General features: G+C 41.1%; 1 protein-coding gene across 1 annotated transcript in view; it reads right to left on the minus strand.

The window, feature by feature from the left end:
• Positions 1-252: 252 nt before the first annotated feature.
• Positions 253-13864, minus strand: part of ZNRF2 (zinc and ring finger 2) — a 178362-nt gene continuing 164750 nt past the window's right edge. Inside the window, exon 5 of the mRNA XM_089652069.1 lies at positions 253-11082. The gene's annotated coding sequence lies outside the window, so the exon portion shown is untranslated. The remainder of the gene's footprint in view (positions 11083-13864) is intronic.

The raw sequence follows: 13864 nt of genomic DNA on the forward strand, positions 1-13864 counted from the left end.
TTCTGTCCCCCTTGCTATTGTACAGTGGTGAGCAAACCCTTTGGCGCTATATACTGTATAATAATATTAATAATTACTGCGACAGAAAGTGATGGGAAATCCCACGTGTTACAGTTGTCACCAGAACCTGAAGTCAGAATATATCTTCCAATGACAACGGTAGAGGGAATTCCTCTCACTTCTTGTTGAATCATCAGGACGGGAAGTGAAAAACAAGACATAGACAGCAAAAAAAAAATGAGTTTCCAGGTGTTGTAATCCTTCCCTAGTCTATATTTCAGTAAATGTGGTATGCACACATTTGCATCGAATTAAAAAGCATTACAGACATGAGCTTAATGGAAAAACATGTCAGCATTTCCTTTAACAGACTCAGATTTTTTTTTTTTTTTTGGTAAACAGGTTTCCTTTACTTCCACTGTATTCACGTACAACAATAGCATCTTTACAACACATTAGTTACAGCATACTTTGTGTACCATAAAGGCTGATATTGATTACCCGTAAATTAAAATGAATTTACCACTTTAAAAAATTGAACATTTATTCTAAAAACAAAAAAGAATTGCATAGCTGCAACAGTATGGTGCTGAATTTATTGTTCAGAAATTGTAACACAAAGGACACACGACTGCATTAACCCTTTCATCCCTGAGTTGTAAAGTGCGCCTGTTCTTCATAAGTGACGAAAGAAACCAGCATTTCATGTCACCATTTAAATTGCTGTACTTCAAGGAAATTATTTAAAGAAAATAAAAAACATTTGTAGACTGCTCTGTGCAAGATGCAACGGCCATTGTATCAACAACATCCAACATATTCTACAATGCAGTGCAAAGAGGTGTAAAGGTGTTAGACTGAAGTAACCTATAGCAAAAGAGTTCAGCTTACTGGAGTTTGGTCAATGAAGGTTGAATTCCAATTGGTGGTTTTGCAATGGCACACTTAGAACATCCTCTTTGCTCTGCATACACCTGGGTATGGATGTCATCGGAGAACCTGGTCCAAAAAAACATGACCCATGACAACTGATCCCCATTTAGTCTTTTTTTTCCATGGATCTACTGAAAGTTAATGTCTTCAATGCTAACAGGGATACATCACATTTTAACGAACGTATTTAAGAAGTCCACTCAATGCCAATATTTTAGTGATTGGGGGATGCTGAGGAGCTAAGAATAAAATGACCCAATAGCTTTGGAGCAGAGTGTGCTCCAGCAGCTACAAAATGCATGATCTTAAAGTGGAACTAAACCCTCCTATCATTTTCAGCCAAAGAGGCTACCATCTTAGCCTTTGTTTGATCTGCAACTGCCATGTTGCTGAACATGTGATTAGCTATGACACCAGTCATTTGATGGCTACACAGTTTGGCTGAAAGCACAAGCAAATATGAGTTAGCATTTCTGGGATTCCGGGAATGTTTTTTTTTTTTAAACCTTTAAACTGATGGGCAGTGTTGTTTAAGGGAAATCAATCACTGAAGTCAGTTGGGGAACAGACACTTCAGGTAGGTAGCTCTCCTTGGTTCCCTGCAGCGCTCAGTGGTCCCTCCCGTCAACTTCAGGAGTGTAGCTCTCCTTGGTTCCCTGCAGAGCTCTGTGGTCCCTCCCGTCAACTTCAGGAGTGTAGCTCTCCTTGGTTCCCTGCAGCGCTCAGTGGTCCCTCCCGTCAACTTCAGGAGTGTAGCTCTCCTTGGTTCCCTGCAGCGCTCAGTGGTCCCTCCCGTCAACTTCAGGAGTGTAGCTCTCCTTGGTTCCCTGCAGCGCTCAGTGGTCCCTCCCGTCAACTTCAGGAGTGTAGCTCTCCTTGGTTCCCTGCAGCGCTCAGTGGTCCCTCCCGTCAACTTTAGGAGTGTAGCTCTCCTTGGTTCCCTGCAGCGCTCAGTGGTCCCTACCTTCAAACTCCATATCAATACAAGGCACAGTAGTGAATCTGGAGTCAACAGGAGGAACCACTGAATGCTGTAAGGGGACACAGAATATCCACACTGCCAATAAAGTCAAATTCTCATCAGAGTATCTCTTTTGAACTGTGGAAATCTGGTGGCACAGGGAGTAGAAAAGGTAAGTGATCAGTCTCTTCTTTTGCAGGTACTGTTAGTTTAATATTTTGTGTTAATGACAAAGTTTCAGTAAATCTCTAGGTTACTCCTGAGTTGAAGATCTCCACACACTTGACAAGTCTGCAGGAGACCTACATGGAACCAGCGAGCTATGATCACTGGTGCAATGCTTTCCAGGATCCTCAAAAAAAAACCAAAAAATAGTAAATGCACATTTTTTTACAATAAACTTATCACACCATTGCACTTTTTCTCAATACATTTTCCATTGAAATCAATGAAAATGCATCAAAAAGAATGTCAATGCATGCATTAAAATGAATATCATGACAAGCAGTGTGTGTTATGACGTGCATTGATGTTCAATATAAAAGTGCATTAACAAAAGTTAATTCGCATGGACATGTTTTGATGCATTTCTGTTGACTCCCATAGAAAACACAGTGGGCGAAAAATGCATTGTTGTGCATCCATCCTAAGCAAAGGCCTCATTCACACTTGCAGATTGTGTTGAGAGTGCCAGGGTATTTTCAATGGGCCCTCAACATGTGTCCACTATCCAAAAAAACACACCCTACTTTTTTCAGCACAGTGGAAGCTAGCGCGTGTTATATTACATGTGTTGCAGTGCACTGAGGTGTATTTGCATTTATTCTGGCTTAGTATGAGCATTGGATGGTATTGAAAGGATATAGTAATAGCCCTATGTCGTCCCTGCACTGAAAAAAGCGCCATACTGAACAGCATTTAGAGGAGCAAGTGGATTAAAAAGATCCTTGGGGAGTGAATGAAAGGGGCAAAACCTAATTCTTGCTCTTCATATTCAAAGTAATGAACACACATTTTTGTGTGAAATTAATCTTTAGAAAGACATTTTTTTAGTAATCAGCAATATGGATTGCTTCTATGGCTTTTAAATGTTTTCCTGGATGTATGAAAGAAGGGTAATGATAGCAGAATTGACAAGAAATAGCAGTTCCCTTTCACAATGGTATGCATGTTTTGCAGTATGTCGGTTTCCCATCCATAACTACATTGCTCAAAGAAATTAAAGGAACACTTTGAAAACACATCAGATCTCAATGGGGAAAAATATCATGCTGGATATCTATACTGATATGGATTGGGTAATGTGTTAGGAACGTAAGGATGCCCCATCGTTTGAATTCAGTCCTCTGTAGATTGATCATTTTCATTTCCATCAAAGACACCCTGAAAATCAAAGTGAAAAAATTATGCAGCAGGCTAGTGCATTTTGCTGAAATTTCATTGCAGGAAAATGGTCCTCAGTAGTTTGTATGGCCCCCACATGCTTGTATGCATTCCTGACAACATCGGGGCATACTCCTAATGAGACGACAGATGGCGTCCTGGTATATTTCCCCCCAGATCTGGACCAGGGCATCACTGAGCTCCTGGACAGTCTGAGGTGCAACCTGGTGGCGCTGGATGGAATATGATATCCCAGAGGTGTTCTATTGGAATTAGGTCACGCGAGCTTGAGGGTCATTCAATGGTATCAATTCCTTCATCCTCCAGGAACTGCCTGCATACTCTTGCCACATGAAGCCGGGCATTGTCGTGCACCAGGAGGAACCCAGGACCCATTGCACCAGCGTAGGGTCTGACAGTGGGTCTGAGGATTTCATCCCGATACCTAATGCCCGTCAGGGAGCCATTGTCTAGCCTTAAGAGGTCTGTGCATCCCTCCATGGATATGCCTCCCCAGACCATCACTGACCCAACACCAAAACGGTCATGCTGAACAATGTTACAGGCAGCACAACGTTCTCCACGGCTTATTCACACCCTTTCACATCTGTCACATGTGCTCAGGGTGAATCTGCTCTTATCTGTGCAAAGCACAGGTGCCAGTGGCGGACCTGCCAATTCTGGTGTTCAATGGCAAATGCCAATCAAGCTCTATGGTGCTGGGCAGTGAGCACAGGGCCCACTAGAGGACGTCGGGCCCTCTGACCAAACAATCAGAAATAGACTTCATGTGGGTGGCCTGAGACATTCACACCAGTGGCCTGCTGGAGGTCATTTTGTAGGGCTCTGCCAGTGCTCATCCTGTTCCACCTTGCACAAAGAAGCAGATACCAGTCCTGCTAATGGGTTAAGGACCTACTACAGCCCTGTCTTAGAGTAACTGCCTGTCTCCTGGAATCTCCTCCATGCTCTTGAGACTGTGCTGGGAAACACAGCAAACCTTCTGGCAATGGCATGTATTGATGTGCCATTCTGGAGGAGTTGGACTGCCTGTGTAACCTCTGTATGGTCCAGGTATCGCCTCATGCTACAATTAGTGACACTGACCCTAGCCAAATGCAAAACTAGTGAAAAACAGAAAGGGTGAGTGGGGAAAAAAAATGTCAGTGGCCTCCACCTGTAAAACCATTCCTGTTTCGGGAGTCATCTCATTGTTGCCCATCTAATGCACCTGTTGTTAATCAGTTTCAGCTGCTTTGGTGTTAATGAAATTAACAACCCCTCTGCTACTTAACTGACTAGATCAATATCCCACAAGGAGTTTGACTTGATGCTATACTCTGCTTAAAAAGTGTTCCTTTAATTTTTTTGAGCAGTGTCTATTTTGTATTACAAAATCACATCCAGCAGCTTACAATGGACAGATTCACTTGGAGATGTCTACTCTCCCCCTTGGGATTACAAAGTTTGATTGACAATGGAAGGTAAAATATTTTGGTTACTTGTTGATAAAGATATGTTTTGCTTAAAAAATATCTTTTGTTAAAAAAAATTGGCCAATGCAGCTCCAGGAAACCTGGAAAAACCAGTGTTCAATTTTCCAATCTTTCACATTTTTTTGGTTTTACAAACTCAAATCTATCATTTTCAGACTGCAAAAGCATGCCACCTGCTGGTGAAATCTGGTGTGGAGCTCTTACCATAGGTTACTATTTACAGTGCTAATTGGGGTAACAAAAACATTTTTTGGGGGTTTGCAGGTTGTTAAAACTATTTTCAGTAAAGTTTTATTCAGAAACACATTTTGGGGGTCATAAAATAATTACATGGTAATTCCAGAAAATGCTACTCAACAGTCCATGCTTGAACACTCTCTTATTAGAACTTCTGTATTGTTATGGTCAGACTTCAGTGCACTAAGGGAGAGAAGGCTTCCAGGTAAATGGGAGATTTCACTTTAACCAACATGGAAAGATTGAAAAATAGTAAATAATGAAGCCTTCATATGTTCAATTGGTAAACCAGGGCCTCAGGGTCAACAGTTTACTAGTAATATACTAAAATGGAGCTCTCCTTTTGCCAAGCCGTGGCACTATGAAACTAGATGGCTTAGAGGCATTATATGGCTCGGCATTGTCAGCGGTTAAATTGACCAGAGTCACATCATTACAAAGCAGTGATGTACTTAAACTGCCATTTTAAACTACTACAGCTGCAAGGCAAGAAATTATTGCATTAAAGTATTGTAAGATTTAGGCAAAAGCAGACTTCTCTAATATCTCCTTATAGCAACTCAAATATTTTTGCTAGTTTATTACACTTTCATTACAAAACGATTTCAACAAAGTACATTGTTTTATATGTCTAACTAACTATTAAGGCAGTAGTTTTCTTATATCTAATTTCTGTAAACACACCAAATACATTGGAAGCTGTAAATCTTTGTTTTCCGAGCCAGTGCTATAGTCATATCTCTGTATCTATGGGAGTTAAGTCACAAGACTTACTAGAAATGTGCCAGCAAATGCAGATCTTTGAGATATCGTAATAAATATGAGGTCATTTACATGTGACCAAATGCTGCTTAGTCCAAGGGCACTGTAAGATTTCTAAACTGCTTTGACTTTTTAAAGAGCTGCAGGATGTCTATATATTGCAGAGAAACTGAAACTTTACTGATCAAGGCTGGACATACTTCACACCATAATTGTAACACCAGCATTTTTGTTGAGTTGCCAGTCCATTGTTTTTATGACTGGCCATAATAGAAATAGGACGTCCACTCCTTAGGCTCTATTACTTTTTCTTGGGATGCCACTCCTGACAGTCCTAATGGCCCACTAACCTCTCACATGACAATATTACTAGGTCTAGTTTAGCTGGTTACTGTATAGCAACATCAAAAACATTTATGTAACATTGTGATGTACTTTTGAGTGTTGATTGTTGGCACCTTTTGCACTCTTACATCATTGTAGCCTTAACACAATAAAAATGTACTCTTCAAAAAAAATGATGGGACATTCAGAGCCCAAACCAAAATTCTAGATAGCCCCACAACAACAAAAGTAATGAAACCGTGATCACAAATGCTGACATGTGCTGTGTTCATGCAGGGCAAGGGAACAAACATCCCCAGCAGCACATATTCATCTTCCCTTCCCTACACCAGTTGGTTGTCAAGAGTAAAGAGAGACCCATGGTAATTCCAGGTATTAGGAGGCTTGTGACTTCCCTTTCACCCACGTGACAGCAATGATGGTTGGTTGTCCCACTGCTGTCACATGGAGTTGGACATAGTCCTCAATGCTCTACAAGTTCCATTTGTGACTTGGAGCTCCCACAGGTTTTTCTCTCTTCACTCTTGACAGCTAAAGAGAACTACAGGGGAGTGAATGGGAAGGTAAATGTGTGCTTCTGGGGAGGGAGGAATTTAAGTGAACTTGTTGCTTTGTCCCCCACAGGGAACACAAAGTTTCATTTTAGGGCTTGGTAAATAAAAACATATATATTTATCCTTCAAAATGGTCTACAATAGATTGGATTGGTTGCTGTTGGTCATTGCACTTGGCACCTTATCACTACTCTCTGCATCACCTTAAAATCAAACCAACTGTATGATGCAGTAATGAGCTCGTGCATTTTGCTCTAACTGGTTTTGTATAATGTGACAAACATATATTGGGTTTTATAAAAACAACCTTTCGACTTGTAATGATACACTAATTACTTTGTTGTTCAGAGACAGTATGGTTAATCAGTACAGGCTGTTGTCTCTGGTTCAGAGATGCTACATTATTTAGTGAAAAAATATCTTGATAGTTCCTGCAAAAGACGGTATAGTACACTGCAAGCAACAGGATATTTCTGCTATGTATTAAATTCCAAAAATATATATTTTTAGTTATATTATGGAGATAGATTAGTATTGGAGCAGGGCCTTCCTAACCTCTTGTATTGAACTGTATTGTCTCCCGTTATATTGTAAAGCGCTGAGCAAACTGTTAGCGCTATATAAATCCTGAATAATAATATTGAGGATTTATCTTTAGCATTTATGGTCACATTTTGAGAAGGTATAAGAATCACTTTGCTTCATATTCTGGTACATGAAAAGCAATACAGCTCCACCACAGAACACCCAGCTGCCGAGAATTGCTGGTGCAACAAACAGGACTGGGAAAGTTACAACACAATGAAATCGCTGCTTTTTAAAAGCAAGCTGACTGATGCCATTACGTCAATTACGTAAATTAGCAGCTACTTCACTGGCAATAGACTGTTCAGTAAACAAAGAAGGAACATTTTGTTTTTCAGTTGAAAGCAAAAAGGTTAAACTCCAATCAAAACACTAACGTCAGTCGAAAAGAAGGAAAGGGTGTATTTTCCGGAAAACATTCTGCTTCTACAGATTCTAGGCACCAACAAGACTCATGCTCACAATGCAGTTGTATACGACAAAGAACCAACACCCATCCACAAATTCCTGAAAAACTCTAAAGGAGAAGAATAAATTTGTAACCTTCACTGCAGGATTATTGTAATTCACAACCGAAAGCTCCATGGACACTGGCTTAAGCAAACGACAGTGCCCTTGGCAGGAAAAAAACACACTACTTTTGAGGGGTTTTTTTGTACTAACATTTAGCATTTTTTATTTCTTCCAGAAAAACGCTCTACAAAATGCAAAACAGAAGGGTTTTTTCCCTGCCTCTAAATACGGAGATAAAAAAAAATGCCTCTAGGAGCAGTGTTTGTTTTAAGCCAGTGTGCATGGAGCCTAAAAAAAAGAGCACCTAGTGCTCATAACCTGGCAAAATGTATGTTTCAGCTGTGTTTTTTGTTCAAAATGGATTGCAGATATGGTGCAAAGATGGTCAAGTCCACCCTAGTTTTTATTTTTCAAATAAAGGACATCTGACGCAATCATGCGTTATAACTGGTTGGAGTAGGTCAATGACACCAACCTGATCTTAATGGATGAAGTCACAGAGGACTGTCTAGTCCAGTGGTAGGCAACCTGTGGCTCTCTAGCTGTTGTGCAACTACATTTCCCATGAGGCATTACAAAGATTACAAAACTGGCAGTTACAGCTATGACTTGCAGAGGCATGATGAAACTTGTAGTCCTGCGGCTCTCAGGTTGCCTACCCCTGGTCTAGTCAAACCATGGCCTAGGACAGCCTGCAGTGTCATCATGGGGAGTGGTTCAGTATTACACTACATAATAAATTGCTCCAATCATCATGCCACACAGTAACTTTAATTTAAAGGTGTATAAAGCAGTGAACCTCTGTAACCAGCAGCAACCAATCAGGAATAAGCTTTTACCACCTGTATAGCCAAACTAAAAGTGATTTCATTTTTGCTGTTGGCAGGATTTTAGCAAAGCCACTTGGGGTATTGGGCTTGTACATAAAGTTGCAGTGCTAAATTGAAAACAAGTCAATGTATTGTTCTACAATTGAAATTTAATACCCATTTTTATCCCTTTATATTACAGGAATCTACATTTGAAAGTTGAATAGGAGAAATCTTCCTTGGCCGCACTTTGTGTTGAGGTTGATGCACTTTGCAGTTGTTTTGAAAAACAATTTGTCTAAGGGGTGGATGTGTTGCCCTTATCGATCAGACTGGGGTTGGGTTTTTTAACCTACACTATGGGATAATCATATTGGAAATAGAGATTGTTTCTGGTAATTCAGTTTCCCTTTCGCTAGATTTTATTAATAAGCATCCTGATGCTCTGCAATGCTGACATGTAGATCCCACAACTAATGCTGCAGAATATAGATTTCCATATTTATCTATTCCAATTTCCATTTTTATTCTAATCTATGGTTTTATAAAGGTGATTAGGTGATTAAATTCAATCAATCAATCTTTTCTTTAATGTTTCCCTTGAAAAGCTGATTTCGACTTATCTTAATGACAAAGACTCACACAACCACTTCTGATCACTCAAGCATACTTGAGCCTTTCTTTCCCTCAACATTGCTTTCTGTGGAGATCTGAACAAAATTATACGAAAATTGATCACCTGTATATGTTGAAGATAAAACTGAACAAATCACTCAGCCATTAATCATATGGTTATTGTTTACCAATTCTTGAGTATATAGCATGGAGAAGTTATGAGAGGATGCTGGAAAATTTCTATCTCCACAGGAGTGCTCTAGCCTCAAGTGTCTAGAACCATTCTCTCCTCTTCTTCTTGAAACATTTATTATTCGGAATTATGCTGAACAAAGTGGTACTGTATTGCTTCCCCTGTAGGGCTAACTATTGTATACCTCTAGGGGCGGTGTGATCATGATATTCACATAAAAACAAGGAGGAAGATATGATATATTTAAAACAATTTTTAAGAGCAAGGATGTCAGGGCTCAAAATTCTGACGTTGTTAAAGTGAACTTGTGGGCGTTGAACATATTTTAACAAGTAGTAAACAGGCTTTATAACAAGCCCCACATATCTTATTATCTGCAGGCACAGTGGAGTAATTCATCCTCAAAGTTCGAGTTGAGAAACCAAACTAGAATTGACTTCAGTGCTTCTGCTATGAACTTTGAAGATGAATAACTCCACAATGCCTACAGCTAAAATGATCACAAATGGCTTGATAAAAAGCTCAAATGCTGCTTGTTAAGTATATGTCAATGTTTGAATGTTCATTGCTTAGACCACCGGTGTCAAACTGGCAGCCCTCCAGCTGTTGCCAAACTACACGTCCCATGAGGCATTGCAAGACTGACAGTTACAAGTATGACTCCCAAAAGCATGATGGGACTTGTAGTTTCGCAACAGCTGGAGAGCCGCCAGTTTTACACCCCTGGCTTAGACACCGTCACATGAAATAGTAGTCAACTGTTACAGAATACAACAGCCTCAAACAAAACAAAATCAGTTTAAAATACATCTACTAATCCTACAGCTTCACTATTAAGAGTTTGTATGTATGTTTTACATACTGTATTTTGCCAACTGGTGTAAACAGACCAACTGCTTCGTGTTTAATGGCACTTTGATGGCTTATGTTCCCTGACTGATTGTGAAAAAAAAACGAAAAACATTTATACAAGTCAAATCCTGACATCACCGCTCAGTCACAGGCCATGGTTCCCAGATAAGGTGCTCTGAGATGAAAGGGTTAATCATTAAGAAGATATGTTCTGTTGAGGCATTCGGTGGCTGTCCATGTATTCACACACTGAACGGACACCAGAAAATGGTAGATGTGGGAACTCTTACACTACTGAAGCAGAAACACTTGTACAACTTCACATTATCTTTTTTCGAAGTACAAAAACTGGATCTGTACCGTAAAACCATAAACTGTTTTGATTTCAATTTGGCATCTAAAAAGAAAAAAATATATATATATCAAGATTAAAAGAAAAAAAATATTTCTTAGAGATGTCCTCATCCCAGTCTAGTCCAAGATCCTACAGATGAATCTTCTTAAGAAAAAGTTCTATTGGCTCCCGGCTAGAAGCATGTTAGAAAATGAATGCGGAGACTGAAGTTGACTTTGGCCTAGATTATGTAATGTTCATCATTAGGAATGGCAGGGCACAAATGTGTTTTTTGTGCAGCATTTTGAAAATCCCTGTGTGTGTGTCCTTATGGAGAATGTTTGGCACACAGAACTTTGAAGAAATTGTCTTCATTCATCATTGCTGAATCTTGAGTCCCAACATCACAAAGGTCTAAGGCGGTGAGACCTACGCAAGCTTCCTCCTAGGATAGCCTCTGTAGATGTCCGCTCCTCAGGTCACTCCATTTATACAAGCAGGGAAATAAAGCTAGAAGAAGAAAGAAAGAGAGACAATAAAGATTTGATGGAGCAATAAACCTAAAATAGGTCATATTCAAAAATGTTGTGATAGCTCATTTATATGTACTGTATGTGATCCTATCCATGCGGGTAATACAAATTGAAATATCTAACAATATATTTAGCTTTTCTGTTCTGTGTGTTTTGTTCTGAAGGTCTTCTGGCCAGTTTGATAATGTCACCAGTCCTACGTTTTCTCCTTCAGTGGAGCTTACACAATGAAATGTGAGTAATTTTCAGTGCAGCAGTACTTGGGGTCTAGGGGCAGGGCTATGACAGCCTGGGCTAAGAGGAGGTGGGATGAATGACACTGGTTGTCATTCAACCCAGAAGACCGCGGTAATCTAGTAACAGAAAATACGATTAAATGAGCTATTGTTTTGCAGACTGAAATTTAGCTTTAAAGTCCTAATCTTCCTCTGAGCCAACGAAGAGGGGGAGAGAGGAAAAAGCTTCTGCTCTCATGCAGAGATCGAGATCAGGCTATGGTAAGTATAAGGGGGGGCTGTGAGCTGCATGCAGAAGGTGTTTTACCCCAATGAATAGAATACATTAAAGTGGATGTAAAGGCTCAAGGTTTTTTAATGTCATGTATTCTATGAATGAAGGTAAAAAAACCTTCTGTGTGCAGCATCACCCCAGCCCCCTCATTACTTACCTGAGCTCCATCCCAATCCATCAATGTGCACAACAGCCTAAGCAGTTCTGGGTATCTGCCTCCTCACTGGCTGAGACAGCAAGCGGGAGCCAGTCAGCCAATGAGGAGAGAGAGAGAGGGGGGGGGGCGGAGCCCCGCCACGGCTCTGTGTGTGAATGGACACACGGCGCAGAGGCTTGGGAACACCCTGCTCAGGTGCCCCCACAGCAAGCTTCTTGCTATGGGGTCACCCAACAGAAATGAGGGGCCAGGATCACCAGCAGGGAACCCGAGAAGAGGAGGATCGAGGTTTCACTGTGCAAAACCATGGCACACAATAGGTAAGACTAAAGGTTTGTTATTGTAAAATAACAAACATGTTATAATCGCTTTAAGGTAAAAAAGTTTTAAAAAACCTTTATCTTTTACAACCACTTTAAAGTGATCAGTTGCAGATCCCACAAAAAGGTCAACAGTTTTTTAAATGGTGGTCCATGCAATCTTAAAGTGCACCCCTGCAACATTGGCGGACTGCCCAAGGGCCCAGGGTCAGTAGGGGGCCCCATGAGAAGAGCCACACAAGGGCAGTATATTTAGGTCTGTCTGGGTTTCAGGTGGACACATTATTCAGACACATTATTCAAAACAGGAATGTGGCTCAGAGGGGGGCCTGGTAGGTGGGTGAGGAAAGTCCAGGATGGGAGCAGAGGAGGAGGAGGGAGAAACATGAGAGACCCAACCAAGAGGGAACTACCAGTGATGGTGAGGGAAGAAGGTGGCAGCGGCGGCCCCTGATCCCAGAAGTAGCTCATATCTAATGTAGTGGCAGAGCAGGTCAGGGTCGCAGGCTGTCATGCCTCACTACACGCATCTGGTGATGGAGCCAGCAAGCAGTAGGAAGGTGAGAGTCCATAATATTAGTTTACATGACTGCACACTGACTCCTTAACCAAGGCTGATGTAGTGCTCAGGGAAACCTGCTGATAGGATTTTCAGAATACAGTATACATTTTTTGGGGGGGAATATCCTGATGTAATTTTAGGGGGGGGGGGTCTCCTGGTGTAGAATGGGCAGAGGGATAGGGGAGCCCCCCTCTCTCTCACCCCCCTCTCTCTGTCCCCCATTTATCAGACCCTTTTATAGCCACTCTCCTGTAAAACAGGCAAAGCCAGGGCATCCCCAATAACACTGTGCCAGCACCAACACTGCCTAGTGATACCCAGTACAACTAGGAAAAAAGCTGCAAGTACCTATTTCACTGCACATAGAAATCTGCGGGTAAGGCAATTACAAAATATTTCAACGTTTGTTTTTAATCTGTTCAGGAACGTGTTTTACTATGGTTCATCGGACCTCAAACCTGGCTCTGGAGATCTGCATGAAGCCCCCCCGTGCCACCACAGTATTGCTGTGTTTTACCATTGGGCATGCATTATTTTAGGCCAACTGGTTACCATTAAGAAAGTCAAGTCTCAAGGCTGACTGTGCTGTATAGCAGAGCTGTGTAAATCTCAGGACTAGATGGATAGAACAGCTCTCATATATGTATTTACCTATTTATTTAGTGGTTTGCCTGGAGTTCAGCCTTAATAAAAGGAACAATTAAAAATGCCAACAGGGCACAAATGTACAGAAGCCCCAAGGGACAAAACAGTTCAATAGGAACTCCATTAAGGTATACATTCCAACATAGGCAATCTGCTGCATGTGGAGATGAAATTTGCCTAGGACAGTGGTGGGCAACCTTTTTTTTCAACTGAGCCAAATCTCGCCAAAACCACGATTGAAATTTATTTTGAGAGCCACATTTTTAAAACTGAAAATACATCCCCCATATAGTAATTCATCCCCCATAGTAATTCATCCCCCACATAGTAATTCATCCCCCACATAGTAATTCATCCCCCATATAGTAATTCATCCCCCATATAGTAATTCATCCCCCATATAGTAATTCATCCCCCATATAGTAATTCATCCCCCCTATAGTAATTCATTCCCCATATTGTGTCAATTCACTTACCTTTGCTCCGCGCGTTCCTCTCGCCGTGTTCCCGCGCCGTTCCGGTCTTCAGGGCGGACTGTGAGAGGAGAGGAGTTCGTCACGCTGCC

Source organism: Staurois parvus, unplaced genomic scaffold (genome assembly GCF_062004578.1).
Source record: "Staurois parvus isolate SC_StPar_1 unplaced genomic scaffold, SC_StPar_1.0 ptg000670l, whole genome shotgun sequence".
Lineage (NCBI taxonomy): Eukaryota > Metazoa > Chordata > Amphibia > Anura > Ranidae > Staurois > Staurois parvus.